Below are 11,300 nucleotides of genomic sequence, written 5' to 3' on the forward strand. Positions count from 1 at the left end.
TGGACCAAGCACGCCCGATCCCTCCCGGAGACCAAGGGGAAAGTGCGTGCGCAGAGGCCCAGGGCCGTGCTGACAAACTATGCAGGAATGCAGAGAAAGAGGCGGGGAGGAAAAGGGGTTGGAGCCAAATCGACCCCAGCCTCTGTGTTCCCAGAATTGTCCACCGTGACTCCCCAGCCCGTGCTATCTCGCCGCCCCGACTTCCTTCCTGCGCTTTCCCGGAACACGTCCTTCAGCTTCCCCCGGGCCAGCGCCTGCGCCTGCGCCTGCGCCTGCGCCTGCGCACGCCTTCCGCCCCGCCCCGGCCTGGGCGCACCCGGCAGAGGGGGAGGGGCTCGGCGGCCACCCGGCGCCCCACGACGCACCCCGCCTCCCGCCCCGCCCGCGCCTCCTTCTCGGAATCGCTCGGTGCCCCCCAGTCCCCCCTCCCAGCTGTGGCGTTTATCTGGGCGGCCACGTGGGAAGCCGGGGACCCTGGGGGCAGCGTTCCGGCCTCCACGCCGCCGTGTTCTCGTCTCCGTGGGGAAACAGCATTAAGGCTGACCCCAATCTGTTGCAGTGACCTTGTCTCGACAGAAACGTTTGCTGCCAGCGACTGCCAGGGAACGCACGCAAACACACGTCCTGGGCGGGGGGTGGGGAACTTCGGCCTAAAATCTGCATAAGGCCTTGGCTTTCCCTCTTGGGGGGCGGGGCCGGGGAGGTTCGAGGCGCGTCCAGTCCTACCCTGTTTTCTCGGTGACAGCTTGTTCCTTCTCCAGGGCCACTCCTTTCCTTCCTTCTTATTTCCCGGGCCACCTCTCTCCTTCACTCCTCATTCAAGGAAAGTCTTTAGGGGATTGAATTTTGACTCATGAGGAATTTCTCAGCTACACCCCGGAGATAGCTCATCCCTCTTCCAGCTTTTCCACTTGCTGCCAGAATCTTTTCATCTCTCAGGCCCCTTCCCGCCCACTCTCTAACATACTTAACCTGGCTTTTATCTCCCTTCCTTTTTTGCTCAGCCGATAAGGTAGATAGTTAGGGGTATCTTTTAGCCCATGCCTCCCCTTTCTCTGGGAATCTCAAACACACATGGAGGGGCCCTTGGTAGCCGTGTTCCAGCGTGTGACTTTGCCCCTAGGGTGCCAGGGAAATACAGGACCCACAACGGGGTCAAGCCTCCCCTCTCTTCTAGACTTTGGAATTGAGCTTGAGATGCTGTTGCAGCCTGAGCTGGTCTCTTAGATGCAGGAAATGCAGACGTGGAAGGCTTTGCTGTGTGAATGTTGCATCAGTGAAAACTGGTCTGTAGAAACAATGAAGAAAGACACACGTTCTCAGAGAGGAGGGTGGAAGAGAGTTAACTGCCTAGGAGTGTGACAACTTTCCAGTTCCTGCTTCCTGTTGGAGAGCAGCTGCCCTTAACTTCCTTGGTATTCACTATGAGTGTGGTGTACGTCTGACACTACGAGTGTGATGTTAAGTCTGTAGGAGTTTGGATGTATTTGACTGCAGGTAAGAGATAACCTAAGTGACCATGGCTTGAGCCATTAGGACACATTGTTTCCTTAAGAAGTCTGAAGGCAGGCAGAGCTAGGGTGTGTTCTGTTCAGCTATATCATCAAGGACCCCGACTCCTTCATCTTTTGGCTATGCCATTCAGCATGTCGACTTTGCATTCTGTGGCTTGTTTCTTCATGGTCTCGATATGGCTTCCATGGCTCCAGATGTCATGTCCTCACATCATTGCATCAAGTAAGAAGGAAGGGAGCAGATGGAAAGAGGCTTAGTTTTTGTTAATGAAAAAAATCCCTCCTTCTTAGAGTCTCCATAGAAGTTCTTATATCTTATTGGCTAGAACTGTTTCATATATTTACTCTACCTGCAACACAGGCTGGAAACGTGAGTGCCTGGCAAGGAAAAGGGAATTGGATTTCCATGATTATGATTCATAGAGCTGGCAGGACATCTGTTTCTCTGAGATCAAGGAATTTCCTTTCTGTACCTGAACAAAATTAGCAGGGAAAAGGGGGGAAAGGATTTGGTGTTGCTTTATTATTTTTTTTTAATTTAAGTTTTTTATTTATTTAAGTAACCTCTACACCTAACATAGGGCTCCAACTCATGACCCCAACCAAGATCAAGAGTCACACACTCTTCCAACTGAGCCAGGTGGGTGCCCCTGGGTGTTGCTTTAAAACAAAGACTGTTGGCAACACCTTTACAAAACGTCCTGTTCCATTTAAGCTAATTTGATTGTGTCTGTTATTTGTAACCAAAAGGATCTTGACTACTGTAAAAAGGAATGTCTCCTCATTTCTCTGGTTTACCTAATCACTCTTGGACTCCTGCCCCATCCTTTACCCCTTCCCAGGGAGGTGGAGTCAGGTACCTGGTTGGCGTGGAATAGATTTCTCCACTGGATGGGAGGGATTTATCAATGGTCCAGCTTGGAGGGTCTGGTCTCTTTCTTTCTTTTTCCACTGGGACCAGTGGGAGTGAATAAAATGCATACACGTTGCAGACTCAAACTTTCCCTTAGGTGGGTTGCCCAAGGTCTAGACTGAAGGTTAGGAGTTTGCTGTCACACTCAAGCCACATGCTCCCAGACCCCTTCTAACAGTAATAAAGGTGATGTCAGGTGACATCTTTGTCAGTTACATAATTGTAGGACCTAGTACAAAATCGGAAGTACCAAGAATTGCAAGAAAGTACCAAGAATTGCAAGATAGTGATGGCAAAGCATTAACCCAAGTGCAACTCACATGGGCCCCAAGCCCACCAATCCAACCCTGCACTTTCACCCTTCTGTCTTATTTCTCAGTTTGTTCAGAACTTAAATAAGAATAAGAGTATTATTTATCGGGCCCCTTCGAATCCCACCAATACCTAACATAAATTTTTAGAAGCTACCCCTTTCCTTCCCTTGTCCATCCTCCAGTGTGTTCACGCACATGCCTGCCTACACAGTTCTCCAACTCATGTCAACCCAGCTTCCAATCACCCCTATAGTTTCAGATCTTCATCAAAATTACAGAAATGAATATACAGAATATTGGCTTTGGCATATACAGACTTGGGTTCTGATTTTCCCTCCACTGTTCACTAGCATAAGGGATTTGAGTCAGTTACTGATCCTCCAAAGAGATCCAGTTTCCTCATTTGCAAGGTGAGGCCAATGACAATGTATGTTAGGTTCTTGGCACACTAGAGAAAGTGAATAGTTTTTGAAGGAATATCATAGTCATATCTATTCATCTCTTCCCTCTTTCCTTCTTTCCTTCCTTCCTTTTATTAAACTGTCATCAAGTGCTCCATTGGCCAGGCACTGAGGTAGGTGTTGAAATTGCACGATTTATAAAACACAATCCCTTCCCCTTCAATGAAGAGGACATTATTCCTGTGAGAGTTTTTTTTTTTTTTTTAAATAAAGTGTCTTGGTTTGTTTGGTTTTTTTAAGATTTTATTTATTTATTTGACAGAGAGAGAGAGTGCGCATAAGCAGGCAGAGGGGCAGGCGGAGGGGCAGGCCGAGGGAGAGGGAGAAGTAGGCTTCCTGCTGAGCAGTGAGCCCCGACTCGGGGCTCAATCCCAGGATCCTGGGATCATGACCTGAGCTGAAGGCAGATGCCTAACCGACTGAGCCACCCAGGCACTCCATTAGGTTTTGTTTTTTAAAGCTTTATTGAGATGTAATTTATATACCTTAAACTTCAACACCTATAGTATACAATGCAGTGGTTTTAGTATTTACAGACTTGCACAACCATTACCATCATTTAATTTTAGAACATCTTCATGGTCCCAAATAGAAACCTTGCATCCATCAGTATTCAGTCCCAATCCCACCTTCCTCCCCTCACCCTCCCCCCACCCCATGCCCCAGCCTAAGGCAATCACTAATTTATTTTCTGTCTCTGATTTGCCTGTTCTGGACCAATATGTAGTTTTTTTATCTGGCTTTTCTCACTTAGCATAATGTTTTCAAGTTTCATGTATGTTGCAGCATGTGTATTTCATTCCTTTTTATTCCATTGTATGGATAGATGACCCTTTGTTTATCCATTCATCAGATGATATGTACATTTGAGTTGTTTCTACATTTTAGATATTATGCATAATGCTGCTATGAAGATTTGAATACAAGTTTTTATGTTGGCATATGTTTTCATCTCTCCTGGGTAGGTCCCTAGAGGAAAGGAATTGTATAATCATATACTAACTCTATATTTAACATTTTGAAGACCTGCCAAATTGTTTTACAAAGCTACTGCACCATTCTCCATTCCCACCAGCAATGTATGAGGATTCCAATTCCTCCACATCCTCACTAACATTTGTTGTGTGGCTTTTAATTTTACCTATCCTAGTGGGTATGACCTGGTATCTCATTGTGGTTTTGACTGACATTTCCTAAATGACAAATGAAGTTGAGTGTGTTTCCATTAGCTTACTAGTCATTTGCTTTTCTTTCTTTCTTCTTTTTTTTTTTTCTTTTTCTTTTGATCCCTTTGTTTTCTTGGTTCTGGAATTTTTTTTATTAGGTGCTTTGGATAAATGTCTATTCAAGTCCTTCGCCCATTTGAAAATAGGGTGCTTTTTTTTAGTTGTCTTTTTATTATTAAGTTATGAGAGTTCTTTACATATGTGATACAAGTCTCTTATCAGATATATGATTTGCAAATAAATATTTTCCATTCTATGGGTTGTTTTTTTACTTTAATTTTTTTTTTTTTTAAGTAGGCTCCACACCCAGCATGGAGCCCAGCATGGGGCTTGAACTCACAACACTGGGATCAAGACCTGAGCTGAGATCAAGAGTCAGACATTTAACTGACTGGACCACCCAGGTACCCTGTTTTTTCACTTTCTTAATGGTGTCCTTCAGAGAACAAAAGTTCTTAAATTTGATGAAATCCAATGTATATATTTTTACTTTGGTTGCTTATGCTTTTGGTGTCGTATCTAAAACCATTGCCTAATCCATGGATGTGAAGATTTATACCTATATTTTCTTCTAAGAATTTTATAGTATTAGTGCTTACTTTTAGGTCCTTGATACATTTGACTTAATTTTTGTATGTGGTTAGGGGTCTAATTTCATTATTTTGCATGTGGATATCTAGTTGTACCAGCACCATTTGTTGAAAAGATCATTCTTTCCGTCCTTCAGTTGTCCAGGCACTCTTGTTGAAAATCAAGTGATTGTCAATATCAGGGTTTACTTCTGGATTCTGAATTTTATTCCATTGTTTATGCCTATTCTAATGCTAGCACACTGTCTTGATTATTGCAGCTGTATGGTAAAGTTTGGAAATCAGGCAGTGTAAGTCCTCTAATTTTGTTCTTCTTTATCAAGGCTGTTTTGACTGTCTGGGTGCCTTGCCATTCCCTAGGAATTTTAGGATCAGCTTGTCAATGTCTCCAAAAAACACAGCTGGGATTTAGATGGAGAGGGCACTGAATCAGCAGTGTCATCTTCACAATAGTAAGTCTTTCAATCCCTGAAATGGGATATCTTTGCATTATTTAGATTACATTTTTTCAGTAATATTTTGTAGTTTTCAGTGTATAAACCTTGCACTTTTCTGTTAATTTTTTTTAAAGATTTATTTATTTATATGAGAGAGTGGGATTCTCTCATATAAAGGGAGAGAGAGAGGGAGAGAGAGGCAGAGGGAGAGAGAGAATCCTGAAGCAGACTCCCCTCTGGGTGCTGAGCCCAACTCAGGGCTCAGTCCCAGGATCCTGAGATCATGATGTGAGCTGAAATCAAGAGTCACTCACTTAAGCAATTGAGTCACCCAAGTGCCCCTTTTGTTAATTGTTTTTTTCTCTCTATTTTAGTCTTTGATGGGCTGTTGTTTAATAGAATTGTTTTCTTAATTTCATTTTGAGAATGTTTATTGCTAGGATATAGAAATACTATTGATTTTTGTTTATTAACCTTATATCCTGAAACCTTTGTATTTAACTTATCTATTAATACTGACCATTTGTTAGTGTATCCTTGGTATTTTCTATGTATAAGATTGTGTCACCAGCAAATAGAGATTCTTATACTTCCTCCTTTCTAATCTGGATGACTTTTATTTCATTTTGTTGCAGAAGGAGTGGGAAAGAGAATCTCAAGCGGACTCCCCACTGCGGAGCCCACTGCAGGGCTTGATCTCACAACCCTGAGATGGTGACCCTAGCAGAAATCAAGAGTTGGATGTTCAACCGACTGAGGCACCCAGGCGTCCCTGTCCTTTATTCTATTAAAATAAAGTATTATGTTAATTTTTTAAAATGTTAAACATTAAAACAAACTTATAGTCCCACTCTGTCATTAGCTTTTTAATTATTATAATTATAAATAGATTCTTTTTTAAACACTGAAAAGTAGAAACAAAACTTTTAAAAACTGAAAAGTAGGGGAGCACCTGGGTGGTTCAGTCCATTAAGTGTCTGCCTTCAGCTCAGGTCATGATCCCAGGGTCCTGGGATTGAGCCCCACGTCAGGCTCCCTGCTCAGTGGGGAGTCTGCTTCTCTCTCTCCCTCTGCCTCTACCCCACCCCATTGGGCTTGCTCTCTCTCTCTCAAATAAATAAATAAAATCTTAAAAAAAAAAAAACAACCGGGCGCCTGGGTGGCTCAGTTGTTAAGCATCTGCCTTCGGCTCAGGTCATGATCCCAGGGTCCTGGAATCAAGCCCCGCATCAGGCTCCCTGCTCAGCGGGAAGCCTGCTTCTCCCTCTCTCACTCCCCCTGCTTGTGTTCCCTCTCTCGCTGTGTCTCTCTCTGTCAAATACATAAATAAAATCTTTAAAAAAAAAAACAAAAAACCAACCAACAACTGAAAAGTAGGAATATACTGAATCATCACAACCTGAACACAGAATTCTTGGGTCTGATTCTTTGGGATACAGATGCATGAAAAGATACATAAGTAACCCGACAAATTAACTGAGTATGTTTCACTAGTTTCTATTAGTGGATGAGAAAACAAATGTAAGTGGGTACATAAATACCTTGAATATAAAATGACACATGTTGAGTGCTATACTTCATTACGGGACTGTAGCATGAAAACTACTCTAGGACTCTGCTCCAGAAAAAACAAGCAGCTGTGTTGTCTGCCCACATTCTAGGCTGTTTTGTATCTTGGTGACTGCTCGTGCTGCGCATTTTGCCCCAAATTTTCTTCCCATCTTTCTTTCACTATTTTTTTTTCTTGCTTATTATTCCTGGAAGGTCATATTTCAATATATATTATTAGTGGTTTTAATTTCTTTCCCTTTTATCTTCCCCTTTTCTTTTGTTTATATTATGTTCTAACTTTCCTATATTAAATATATGTTGCTTTTGTAATAGAAACAAACATTACTTAAAAAAAAAAGAGAGAGAGAGAGTCCACCTGGGGGTCTGCAAGAACTGCGTCTGGAGTGCCCAAGGAGCTAGGTGTCAGAATGTCGGAAGCAGGGCCTGTGACTTGAGACAGAGCGGTGCACTGGGGCATCACAGGCACCAATGGCTCCTCCTTTGCACTCTTCCATTGTCTTATTTTTTTTTTTTTAAGATTTTATTTCTAAGTAATCCCTACACTTGATGTGGGGCTCAAACTCACAACCCCAAGGTCAAGTGTCACATGCTCTTCCAACTGAGCCAGCCGGGTGCCCCTTTTCCATTGTCTTAAACAACAGCTCAGGGTTTCTGTTACATAAAATTTAGATAATGCAAACTAGTGTATTGACAGAAAGGGATGGAGAAAGGTAGTGAAGGAGGGAGGGATTCCAAGATGTACTTTGAGGCTGTTGGAATATTTTCATTATTTGGATTGTGGAGATGATTTCACAGGTGTGTACATATGTCAAAGCTCATCTTACAGTTAAATATATATAGTTTACATGATGTCAATTATATATACATCAATAATGTTGTAAAAAAGTTCTCCTGAGGGACAGTAATACTTAGGGTGCTTTAAGTTCCAACTTAAAAAAAATTCAAGTGGCATAAACAATTAAGGAAAATTTCTTGCCTCAGTATAACTGAAATATCTAGATGTAAGCTTCAGGCATGGTTTGATCGGAGCATCCCCTCCACATGTCCGTGAGCCACTCTGCTCACTTCCTGATGTTGGCTTCATCCTTACACAAGTTTTCTTTCTGGTAGCCAAATGGCTGCAGCAGTTGTAAGCTTCACATTCATATAGCACACCTTCCAGGAGAATAGATAGGTTTCCTTCCTCCACTCACTGAACCCAAATCTCCAGTCTTACCACGATTGAATCAACTAAGCTTTGTATGTCCGTAAATCTGTCACCGTGGCAAGGGCCTGGGCAGTAGGCCCACTCTAAATATATGACTACTAACCAGTGAAGGAAGAGTGGAATGGATGATAGAGAAGCAACCCATTGAAATGCAAGCTATGGGTTGGCAAATCAATATGGAATGGTCAACTTGAGGAAAGTCAAGATTGGACTGAGAGCTCCTGGCTGGCTAGTGGGTAGACTCTTGATCTCAGGCTGCTGAATTCAAGCTCCATGTTGGGCATGGAGCCTACTTAAAAAAAAAATAGATATGCAAATCTCATCACTCCATAGGATACATATGCCACCCTGCCTAGGAATGAATGAACCTTCTAACTTATGTCATTTTTCTCTAAACTTTTTTTTTAACTGAGGTTTCCTTTACATATACAATTCATATTGTATTACATATACAATTACAATTGTATATTGTTATTGTATATGTATTACATATACAATTACATATACAATTCAAACTGACAATACATAACATATTCAGAACTAGTATGGTTGTCTATGAGTCATCTGTCATCATTTATGCTCCCTGTGAGAGTAAATTCTCAGTTTGTAGAGATGATATTTCTATTTTTCTGATACAACTACATACACAGAGGTTGTTTATTAATTGCTTTGGGATGATGATTTGATGAAGATGAAAATGATAAGATACCAATCACTTTAATCAGTTTAAATAAATATAAATTTGGAGTAAATTTTGGAGGTTGGATTTGGGGAGGAGGGAAAGTCTAAAATCGGTATTTCTTAATAATGTCTTCTAAAAGTGGTGAGAATCTCCTAGGCATTCTTACCTCCTGCTGCTTGTTGTTATTGTCATATCCAACATGAGCAGTATATCTGTTGTTTATGCCTGCCCAGCACCCATTTTTTCTGGAAACAGCACCTATCTCTCCCATTCCAGAAACCATTGGTCTCCCCTCCTCAGAGCTCTTGCCTCAGACCTGAGGGAGTGAGTGGGCCCAAGACTCAGGCATGGCCAATCAATTCAACATCCGCCTGAGGCATGTGACCTGAGCTGGGCCAATGGGAACTTCGCTAGGACCCTCACTCAGAGTCCAGAAAGGAAGCACTCTCTCTCAGCTGAGATTTTAAGGCTGGTTGAATGCAAGCTTGCCAGCCATGAGCCCTCTTTACCATGACATGTGTGACCCCTTATGTGTGAATGAAGCCAACTCAGAGGGACGCCTTATGTGTGAATGAAGCCAACTCAGAGGGACGCCAAGCCAAGAATGGAGATGGATTCCTGATGGCGTGGTTTGAGCACATGAATCCAGTTAGAGCTATCCCCTACTCTTTTTGGTTATGTGAGCCAATAAATCTCCTTTATACTTAGTCCAGTTTGAATTCAGTTTCAAAACTTGCAACTCAAAAAGCTTTGACTAATAGCACCACCATTATAATGGTTATCTGCAGCACCCACCCCTTCTTCCTGGAGCCAGAAGCAAAAGTCCACTTCCTGAAGCAGAACCTCAGATGACTGCGACAGTCAACTGAGTGAATACCCACAGGAAGTCCAGGGTGGCAGTGTGGGGTGTGGTGGTTGAGTGGGAGGCTTGGAGGTGCTTCTAGGGCAGAGGAAACACACACGCAGATAGCTACCATTAAGACACAGGCTCTACCTGCCTGTTCCTGGAGCACTTATCTGTCTTCTCTCCCAGCTCCAACTGCAAATACTTTGATAGACACAGATTTTTTTTTTTTAAGATTTTATTTATTTATTTGAGAGAGAGAATAAGAAAGAGAGAGAGAGCACATGAGAGGGGGGAGGGTCAGAAGGAGAAGCAGACTCCCTGCTGAGCAGGAAGCCGGATGCGGGACTCGATCCTGAGACTCCAGGATCATGACCTGAGCCAAAGGCAGTCGCTCAACCAACTGAGCCACCCAGGCGCCCGACACAGATTTTTTTTTAAGATTTTATTTATTTATTTGAGAGAGAGAAAGAGAGAGAGCATAAGCAAGGGGAGTTGCAGGCAGAGGGAGAGGGAGAAGCTGACCTCCTGCTGAGCAGGCAGCCTGAAGAGGGTCTCTATCCCAGGATCCTGAGATCATGACCTGAGCCAAAGGCAGACCCTTAACTGATTGAGCCACCCAGGAGTCCCTTGTTAGACACAGATTAAAATCACTCTACTGGGTGCTTTGCAGGCACCCCGAGCCAATCAGGAACCACCATTCCTATTAAAGTTTCATATTTGCATGCAATCATTCCTTTAAACAGCCCAGGCTTTAAAATAATATGCAATTCTAAGCTCTTGTCCCCAGGGCCTACTCAGTTTTGTGGGCGCAAATATTGCCACTGAAAATGGTCCAAAAATGTTATCCAAGATTTTCTGGCAAAAGTAGGGCCAGAAACGCAGGGAGAGAATCAGACTCTTTCACTCACTGTATTAGGTTAGGAGTAGTAAAAAGGGAAATAACAAACCCATTTCTTGTCAATCAAGACCATAAGCTCCACAAGGGCAGAGATTATGTTTCTTTCTGTTTGTCATTGCATTTTTTTTTCTCATTTTCAAGTTTATACTCTTTTTGTTTTTCAAAAAGGAAATAAACCGACATATGTATTTGTGAGTACAGAAAGGAAACCATTTTGCTAGGGAATGGTTTTCTGATAATATCTATATAAGAGGCTGAAGCTGTGAACATTCACCATGTCAGTATTGAGAAGCTATGCAGAGTATTACCATATGGAGTCACCACTTCACAGAGGCCCATGTGTCCCCTCACTAAACAGGCATGACTCCACATTCTGACCTCCCGTCATGGGTCTCCCTAGGAACTCTGCTGCACACAATGTAAAGATAAAACCTAACATTCTTTCTTTATTTTTTTTAAACCTAACACTCTTTAAAAAAAAATAAAATAAAATCTTTAAGAAAAAAAAGGGGGGGGGCGCCTGGGTGGCTCAGTTGGTTGGGCGACTGCCTTCGGCTCAGGTCATGATCCTGGAGTCCCGGGATCGAGTCCCGCATCGGGCTCCCTGCTCGGCAGGGAGTCTGCTTCTCCCTCTGACCC

Source organism: Mirounga leonina, unplaced genomic scaffold, assembly GCF_011800145.1.
Source record: "Mirounga leonina isolate KUSES-001 unplaced genomic scaffold, KU_Mleo_1.0 Mir_82, whole genome shotgun sequence".
NCBI lineage: Eukaryota > Metazoa > Chordata > Mammalia > Carnivora > Phocidae > Mirounga > Mirounga leonina.